Raw genomic sequence first — 10,620 nt, 5'->3', positions numbered from 1 at the left:
ATCTGGATTGAAGATTATCAAGAAGGATCCATCCACATAGTCCAAGAGGGTGACTCCGACTCCTTGTCTAGCATCGCATCTAATGCATCTGTCCACACCGAGCTTCAGCATCACGAAGATGAAGGTGTCAAATACAATCTGGATATCCCAGACCACGCCCCAGGGTTCCCATAATTCCCGTCTTTCCCGCCGAGGCGAGGGGATTTGATCCATGTTGTCAGCAATGATGAACCACCGACAGTTGGCGAAACAGAACAAGAAAGGACTGCACGCGAAGCACGCAATATTGACTGGTTTAATCGTCGACAAATCGAAGCCAAAGCAGACTAGGAGGCACGATGCATAAGGATCCAGCCACATGACCTTAACAATGCTTTCGATAGGGTGGGGGACAAATAGGTCTTTAGGACTCCAAGCGCCAACGTAGCCGTCGCCATGGCGATAATGCAATGGCTACCCAACACCCCGGAAACCCAAGCAGTTTGCGATGAAATACAAGCCTATCTGACGACAGCTATGGCCTAGACTGCAGAGATTGTAAATCAAGCTCGGGCTCCATCCATCTTAGTCGAGTCAAGCCATAGCCGCCAGTACCCAAGTCGCTCATAGCCACTCAACCAATGTGGCTCGCGCAACAACGACCCATCAGACAACCGTCAAGGTGGAAACGGTGGCCATGATGGTGGCTAGGATGACAACCGCCATCAGGAGGACAACTGCTGTGACATCCTCGGTGGGTGCAATCTACGCGCTCGCATCAACCAGAGAGCCAACGATCGAGCATTCCACGAAAGTTATCACCGTATGGAATATGACACTGCCCATGGCCTACCGGGTTTGAAGCAGTTTACTCCACACCTTTGCCAAGTCATATGGCCCAAGAACCTCAAGCTCGAGAAACTTTAGAAGTACGATGGCAAGGAGAACCCTGAATTATGGGTCATGCTCTACGAAACTATGTGCAGATCAGCCATGGCTGATGAGCACGTCATGTCTAACTACTTCCCAGTTGCTATTGGCCATGCAGGTCACCAATGGCTGGTCAGCTTGCCGGTGAACTACTTTAATTCTTGGCAGGAGCTCAAGCAAGCCTTCATCGACAACTTTATTGCTACTTGTGAACAACCAGGCAACAAATACGATCTACAATGGATTCGAGATCGAAAAGATGAGCCACTACGTGAATACGTCCGGCGTTTCTCGGAGATGCGCATCAAGGTCCCATCAATCTTCGACAATGAGGCAATCGAGGCTTTCATCACTGACCTCCGCTTCCACGACGCCCTAAGGGACAAGCTCCTCTGCAAGAGACCTGAATCGGTCATAGCACTCCTAGCCACCGCTAAGAAATATGCGGATGCCAATGACGCTAAAAAGATAATTATTGAAGAAGCAGCAAGGGTTCCACGCTCCGACCACCCCCCACACCGCGATGACTACCGCGACAACCGTGGTTGGAATGACAATTTTGACCACCGCAACCGGCACAATGACTCCCACGACCACCGTGACCAACGTAATCAGCGGCGTAACTGCCGTGATGATTATAGGAGCAAGCGTGCTCGGGAAGACGATGGTGAGGTCAACACCGTTAAAAAGGGTGGCGGACATCATAATTACAAAGATGACTATGCCAAAGCATTGAAAGGGCCCTGCCAGCTCCATCCTAAGTCAAACCATACCATGGAGAATTGCCGTGTTCTCAAGTCTATCTACACGCGTCAATAGGCTCTAGATACATCCGACAAGCCTAACGACGCAGGGGAACAGCGCAACGAGGATAACAACGATGACGATGTAGACCCTTGTCACAAGTATGTCAAGCCAACCGATCATGTGCACACCATCATCGGAGGCAAAGTGTCCATCGAGACTAAACAAGAACGCAAGCTGCTCGCCCGCGCTTGCTTGAACGTGGCCAACACCGACAACCTCCTCACCGATCCACGACTCCCTCCATGGTCTCACCGCAAAATCTCCTTCAGTAGAAAGGACCAATGGGCTACAATACCTGAGCTAGGATGTTTTCCCCTGGTCCTCGATCCTTATATCAACAAGGTTCAGTTCGACAGAGTACTAATCAACGACGGCAGCTCCATCGACATACTGTTCAAGAATAGTCTGCCCGCCCTAAAAATAGCCCAGGTGGACCTCAAGCCGTATGAGGCACAGTTCTAGGGCATTCTCCCTAGATAGAGCTCTACACCTCTCGGGCAGATCACGTTACCTGTGCAATTTGGGACTCCAGACTACTTTCGCACCGACTACGTCAACTTTATGGTCGCTGACTTCGATGGCACCTACCATGCTATTCTTGGTCGACCATCACTCACCAAGTTCATGGCCATACCTCATTATAGGTATCTGGTGCTCAAGATGCCTACCGAGAAAGGAGTTCTAACCCTCCAAGGCAATGTGTACGCAGCTTATACCTACGAGGACGATAGTTTCAAAATAGCAGAGGCTCACGACCTCTCTATTCGCATGGTTGAGACCATGCTCGATGCCAAGAAGACCTTAGCCGACCACCTGGAGATCCCAGAGCTCAAGGCTCCATGCAAGAACATCAAGTCCAAGGAGCACAAGGTGATCCAGCTGGTTGACGGTGATCCCAGCAGAACGGCCCTTATCAGGGCCAACCTGGATCCCAAATAGGAAGATGCGCTCATTAGGTTCCTAAGGAGCAATGTGGATGTGTTTGCATGGAAACCTGCTGACATGCCCGGTGTACCTCAAAACTTGATTGAGCACTCCTTGAATGTCAACGGCAAGGCCAAACCTATCAAGCAGAAGCTACGACGGTTCACTTGTGACAAAAAGGAGGCGATTAGGGTAGAAGTTACACGGCTTTTGGCAGCCAGATTTATCAAAGAAGTGTATCACCCGGAGTGGTTAGCCAACCCGGTTCTTGTATGCAAAAAGAATAATGAATGGAGAATGTGCGTTGATTACACTAATCTCAACAAACACTGCCCTAAGGACCCCTTCGGCTTACCTCGCATAGACAAGGTCGTAGATTCAACCGCCAGTTGTGAGCTACTTTCCTTTCTCGATTGCTACTCTGGTTATCACCAGATTGCTCTCAAAAAGGATGACCAGATCAAGACATCTTTTATCACACCTTTCGGCGCCTACTGCTACACGACCATGTCATTCGGGCTTAAGAACACCGGGGCTACCTACCAACGCGCTATACAAGCTTGCCTCAAAGACAAGATAAAAGATGACCTCATCGAGGCTTATGTTGATGATATAGTTGTCAAAACCAAGGAAGCACATACCCTTGTTGACAACCTAGAACGCACCTTTGCAGCCCTTAACACATTCTAGTGGAAATTAAACCCAAAGAAGTGCATCTTTGGTGTTCCTTCTAGCATACTACTTGGCAACATTGTTAGTCGCAATGGCATATGCCCTAACCTAGAGAAAGTCAAAGCTGTCTTGGACATGAAGCCGCCCAAAAAGGTGAAGGATGTTTAGAAGCTTACCGGATGCATGGCTGCCCTCAGCTGTTTCATATCAAGATTAGGCAAAAAAGGATTACCATTCTTTAAACTACTCAAAGCATCCAAAAAGTTTGAGTGGTCAGAGGAAGCAGACGTTGCCTTCACACAGCTAAAACAATATCTTATGTCACCTCCGGTCCTCACTGCTCCAAGAGAAGACGAAACACTCCTGCTTTACATTGTGGCTACTAATCGAGTGGTCTCCATGGCCATGGTGGTCGAGCGAGATGAGCCTAGCCATGTCTACAAGGTACAATGACCAATCTATTTCATCAGTGAAATACTCAATGAGTCCAAGACCAGGTACCCATAGATTCAGAAGTTGATCTACGCCATACTAATAACATCCTAAAAGTTGAAACACTACTTCGACGGATATCGTGTGGTGGTCATGACTGAGTACCCTCTACGAGACATCATTAGCAACAAGGATGCGAACGGGCACATCGTCAAATGGGCAATGGAGCTATGCCCCTTCTCCTTGGAATTTGCAAGCCACACTACAATCAAGTCTCAGGCACTCATCGATTTCATCGTCGAGTGGACAGACTTAAGCACGCCTGCCTCTCCTAGATCCAACGAGTATTGGACGATGTACTTCGATGGCTCTCTCAACATTGACGGTGCGGGAGCAGGAGTCCTTTTCGTGTCACCATCCAAGGAGTAGCTCCGGTACATCCTCAGGATTTATTTCCCAGCATCTAATAATGCCGCTGAATACGAAGCATGCCTACATGGTTTGCGCATTGCGGTTGAGCTCGGCGTTAAACGTCTCTATGTCTACGGAGACTCGGCTCTGGTCATCAACCAACTCAACAAGGACTAGGACATGACCAGTGAAAAGATGGATGCATACTATAAATTGATCAGAAAGCTGGAAGGCAGGTTCTATGGCATCGAGTACATACATGTGGTCCAGGACAAAAAATCAAGCAGCGGATGCGCTATCAAAGTTAGGATCATCTCAAGCCAAAGTCCCACATGGCATATTCGTCCAAGACCTGCTCATGCCTTCCATCAAAGAGGAAGATTCCACGGTCGACAAGCCTCCAGACCAGCAATTGGTGGCTATGGTTCCAGCGTCGAGCACCACTAAGCTGCCTCCGACCACTCATGAGCCCGACTAGAGAATACCTTTCATCAAGTACCTAATCGATGACAGCGGTTACACTGATCGGACAGAAAACGAGCACCTGATGCGTCATAGTAAGCAGTACCTGCTCGTCGATGGCAAGCTATGGCGCAAGAACGCAAAGGAGGAAATCTTGATGAAGTGTATAACCCAGGAGGATGGCAAACATCTCCTGGACCAAATCCACTCTGGCTCCTACGGCAACCACGTGGCCTCAAGAACGCTGGTCGGTAAGGCTTTTCGAGCAGGGTTCTATTGGCCGTCAGCAGTAGCCGACGCAGAGAAGCTAGTCCGCCACTGTGAGGGTTGTCAGTTCTTCGCCAAGAGAATCCACATACTAGCACATGAGATCTAGACAATACCAGCCTCTTGGCCCTTCACATGCTAGGGACTAGATATGATCGGGCCCTTCAAACCGGCTCCAAGGAAATTTACATGCGTCTTTGTGTTGATCGACAAATTTTCTAAGTGGATAGAATACATGCCTTTGGTACAGGCATCCTCAGAAAAGGCTATCACGTTCCTCGACCAGGTCATCCACCATTTTGGCATACCCAACAGCATCATCACTGATCTGGGTACTTAGTTCATCAAGAACGCTTTTTGGGACTTCTGCGATGAAAGGAGCATAGTAGTAAAATACGCCTCGGTGGCGCACTGTAACACCCTCGGTGTTAAGCATGCATTTAACCTTGACATTGCATGATCATAAGCATCCATGAGCATGCATGTGCATGAGCATCTCAATTGCTATACCTTTGTTAGCTGATATTTCATGTGTGTTACTTAATTACCTTACTTAAGTTTGGGTTTTCATGGAATCCAAGTATGGAATGTGTGTGGAACCTTGTGAATGCTTTAAACATGTTTAGAATAGCATAAGGAACAACTTTGGTATTCATGACTAAGTCTAGTTTAATCTCTAAGTCATTGGTATGGTGTATGACATTATTTTAAAGTGTCATGTTTGACCTAGTTTGAACTATGTGATAGAATCTTTGCATGGCAGTGAACCTTTAAACAAAGTTGTAGTATTTGAGTAGATCAACAACTTTTATGTTTGGGTCTTGAGCTAATTCTGTGCATAGCTTAGTCATTTTGTGCTCACAAAAATCAACAAATCACTGTTTTGCAACACTTAGAATTTTCAAAGTCTTTTACTGGTTTCCAGTGTAATCGGCTCGACTTGGAGATGATTTTACTCCGTTTTGGTTGCGAGTTAGAGATTTATTCCTTAATAGAAATTAAAGGTGGTATGTAGGGCTATAACTTTGGTTCAGATTGTATACGCTTAGGATCTACGGATTAAGAGTTGTATCGTCATCAAATTGCGTCGTCAGGCTGTGATCGCGAGCCTGATGGCCGAAACGGCTTGGCCTTCAGTGGCCGACCGCGACAGAGCTTGGCCGCCGCATGGAGGCCACACGTCGCCGACATCCTGCCGAGCCAGGCCACGTCGGGCTGCCGCGCGCCAACTTCAGGCTCCAGCGTCCGCCCGTGAACCCCAGCGCTCCATTTGCATTTCCTGCTCCTCCCTTCGCCTTCGCAGCAGCCGCAGCAGACCACCGCCGAGTCGCCGTCGGCGTTGCCCGCACCCAGCTCGCCCGCGTTGAGCATTCACCACCACAGTAGCTCCACCGTGTTACCACAGTCTCACCGCGCCCATATTGCTAGCAAGAATCGCTCGGTAAGCCATCTCGCCGCGCGCGGACCTCGCCGTTCTTCCGCCGCCATGCCCCATCGCGGTGGCCAGCTCGCCTCCGACCACCACTTGTCTCGCTAGCGTGTGAATTAGTTTCGCCGTGGTCTAGAGAGGCTCGGCCGAACCCTTAATCGAGCAGTCACGGCCAGCTCCAGCGTCTTGCCGTCGAGCCGCACCGCCACACCACCATGGCCGCCGCCGTAGTCAGTAGCTCCGGCCATGGGTTCAATTAGTTATCACGGTGTGTTCGGGATGTTGTGGGGATGCTCTTGGTTCGTTGCTGTCGCCGGAAACGGTCGCCGGCGGTGAACTCCGTCGATTCCGCGCCGTCCCGCGTGGTGCTCTGTTTTCGGATTGCTACAGTGACCAAGTTCAAATAAAGATAGTTCATTTGTCCAGATTTGAATGCCTACTTTGGAAAATCATAGGTGGAGTTCTAGAGGTCCAATTTTTGTGAACCAAATTGTGATGTGTTCCTTATGAAGTGTAGTTTTTTATAAAAATATGAAATATACAGTTTATTGTATTTTTCTTGGTGATTAAAATGTATTTAAATAAATGCTTTTTGAATGTTAATAAACTTGTAAATTAGATATCTTGAGCTAGAAAAGTGATAAAATTGTGATTCCAAGTTTGTTGGTCTTATGTTGACATGCTCTAGCTAGGAAAAATTTATAATCTGTTGTTTGACACTTTTCTATAGGGTTTATTATTTTCACTAAAATCGACCTCACTAGCTTGTCATTTTTGTAAAGAATATTTTACTTGGTAAAATGTCCTGAAACTTTTACAGTAGTCTATTGGTATCACTTGTAAGACACTGTAATTTTCTTAGAATTTATTATGCACATTGGGTATAGGTTTATTATTTAACCTAATTATCTAAATAAATTAATAAATGCAATTAAATAAATAGTTTGGGCTTTGCCATTATGTTTTCTTGAGTGTATTTGATGCCCCTGAACTGTTGGTGTACTTGGTGGTGTCAAATTTTGAATGCTTATATGTAGTAGAAATATTGTCGCTTTATAATTCGATTTAACATGTTTTCGGACAGATTCTGTTGCTTGTTATGTTGCATAGTCAAAATGATGTTTTCTGTAGAAATGATTAATAACAAAGTTGTAGGTAACTTCTTCATCTATCTTGTGTTAAAATTTCAGGTCAATAGGCCAAAGGGTTTAGGAGTTCTATCTGTTTAAAGTTAGTTTTCCGAATTGCTTGTTCTCTGGAATTTCTGGACAGCACTGCATAGATTGCCTATTTTGTCTAGGATAGATTGTGATTCAGCTTTTGGTTATTGAATAATAGTTGTAGACAATTTTATAAGCTTTCCAGAAAGTCTAATATCACAGCATTTGGATAAGTATAACTTCAGTTATGATATAAACTTGTAACTGTCATGTGTAACTTAGATATTGCTTTGTGTGAAATTTGTAAATAACTAGAGAAGAGATATGCACCTACTAGGCAAATAAGGAGTTAGCATTGTTATCATTTTGCTACTTAACATCATTATTGCAGCATGTACATTCCTTATCACATCCTCCGTGATCCATCTTATGCATTCATGGTACTTACTTATGCATATGCATGCAATAGGTGCAACCGAAGGGATCACGCTTGTGGAGCTCGACGCCGAGCCACAGGAGGGGAATCAGGAAGTTCAGCACCTGGAGGTTCCCGGAGAAGGAGAGCCTAAAGCCGATCACCTTCCCGAGTGCCCCGATCACCAGCCTTCGACATTTGTGAAAGGCAAGCCCCGGAGCATTATAAGTCTCCCTATTTTATTAATGTCACTTAAAGTTATTCGTATTGCTGCATTACGTGACAGGAGTTGTTTGGAAACCATTGTTGCATATTACCTTCCTTGACCAGATATATCTACCATGAATCCTAATTAAGTCCAGGAACGTTTATCATGCTTAGCTTTGCTTAGACCGGTAGAAGTCGGGTGATTCCCTGTCACCTGCGAGCTATAGGTGATAACTTGATCACGGTTGGCTATATTGTGCTATCGTGGAACATAACCTGGTATTGTTGAATAAATGGAGACCGGGTGGAGTCTTATATGTGGTACTATAGTGACTCCACCTGTGTCGTTTAAGGACCGGACGTTGGAGGTCATCTTGTCATGTTGAACGCAGCCTCTCACATAGTTGGTTGGATAAGTCGTTCCGACTGCAAAGCCAAGTAGCTCATCTCAGGCCGGGACCACGAGCAGTTCAAGTGCGCACTCTGGATGGTAGTATGGATGTGCGGAGAGCCATTGGCGTAAGCCCAAAGGCGGGTTAGAGTCCCGATCACCCTTGGCAGAGTGGTTCTCTGATTGTGCGGCGCTGGTCGTACCCGCGAATTTGGTTCCTGATTTGTACCAAAGGTGACCTAAGGCTACCTTCGTGAGGTATGCCTGGGTGTGTGTTAGGAATAATTCCCCAGCTGGGTAGGAATCGATTCGAATCGCCGTCTCTCCCGGATAGTGAGAACTTGACTTGAGTTCCTTTCATCGTAGTAAATTATGGAAATGATGGTTATGAGATTATGCAAGAACTCAACTGGATAAGGTTATTATTGTGATGACTTAATGGTACCAACATGTTTGGCATAGGATAGTTGCTAATCTAGTATGAGATAGGATTAATAACTGGTGATTCACAATTAAAGAGATGTTGGATAACTTATGCTTTTTCTGCAAATAATGTCTACCAGCTCTACTTATAAAGCCTTGCATACTCCTTGGTGTCTTAGTATATTAGTTGGACGGGTAAGTCTTGCTGAGTACCTTCTCGTACTCAGGGTTTTATTCCCTTTGTTGCAGATAACGTTATGTTTCATGGCTACTGCAAGAACTGTCTTGCTCCTGCCGTGGATGAGGAATAGGACCATGGGCAATGGTCAACTCTATATATCATCTCACCTTTGTGCTTTTGGTTGGAGATGACTATGACACTGGCTTTGTATTAAACTACGTGTGATGTTTATGTTAAACTACTTTGCTTCCGCTACTTTCAAACTTGGTTTGTAATAATTATTCGAACTCTGATGTATGAGACATATTTGTGAACTGTGATGTAACATGTGACTGGTTGTGTTGAATCTCTATGATCTTGGTTTATATGTTGGTTGTTTGAGATCCTTCGCGATTTCATTGGACTACCGGGTTTATATGGGCTCAAGTATGATGGTTTGATCGCTTCGGTGATTGCTATTGTACTTGTGCTCTTATAAATTGGACGGTTCTGTGACAGCTGGCATCAGAGCAAGGATTCAACATTAAAACTTGTCATATGTGTATTTAAAAACAAAGGTTTTGTGTTATAAAAATCTAAAGTGTGCCAGTGGTCATCTCCTTTATGCCCAGTTAAGGACTTTTAGGTGGCTATTTAAGTACTAACATGGGGGGTTTTTACTTTCGTCGTCCATATGGTGTGCTATTGTATGGATGCCATTCACTTGAATGGTAATGTATGGATCAAATGCCTCTACGCTAAGGTAAGAAGGTAAGTTGATGAGTGGCATGACCGCAAGACGTGAGCGTGCGGTCAGGGAGAGCTATTTTGATATGACTGTATATGCATGCTTGCATGTGTGTATGGTGCGTATTTAATTGTGGGTATAAATTGTCATCGGGTAGCTTTGATACAGAAGTATATGTATGGGTATACATATATGGAAGTATTTAGTTGCAATTTAGATCCTGCATTTACATTTCTGTACTTATATCTATTGGGTTGGGCTGAAATGCATTTTCTGCAGGTACACTAACAACGAAACGTGTAGCTCATCTAGTTACGAATGTATTGAGAGAACGTATGTATGCCACCAAGTATGTCGTTAGAGATTATTTTTCTAAGTTTGTGAGGACGTACGGAACGAGCATACATCATGGTGCATTGTTCATTCATGTTCCTGCATGATTCCCCCTTAAATGATCTATCGTTAAGTAAACCGTTTCTTTTGCATGTGTCTCCCTTAAGTGGTAACTGAAGATGAAGAGGTGAAGCCTTGTGAGGATGACCATGGTGATGGTGTGCCCGACATCGATAGCGACCACCCCGAGGAGTAGTTTAGCTATAGTAGTGCGAGCACGATAAGCGATCATTTGGTGATGTTATGTTGTGGAATTGAATTATTGTGCCTCTGTGTTATTGTATGAATTTATGATTCTCTCCAGTAATTACAGTATGGCATAATTTTTGCGATTCTTCTACAATCTCTGGACATCCTCCAATAATCAATTGTTGTTGCAATTTCGTAGATGACGCGTACTCGTAGAGGAA

The sequence above is a fragment of the Miscanthus floridulus genome, chromosome 6 (genome assembly GCF_019320115.1).
Source record: "Miscanthus floridulus cultivar M001 chromosome 6, ASM1932011v1, whole genome shotgun sequence".
Taxonomy (NCBI): domain Eukaryota; kingdom Viridiplantae; phylum Streptophyta; class Magnoliopsida; order Poales; family Poaceae; genus Miscanthus; species Miscanthus floridulus.
Note: the sequence above shows the minus strand (reverse complement) of the source record.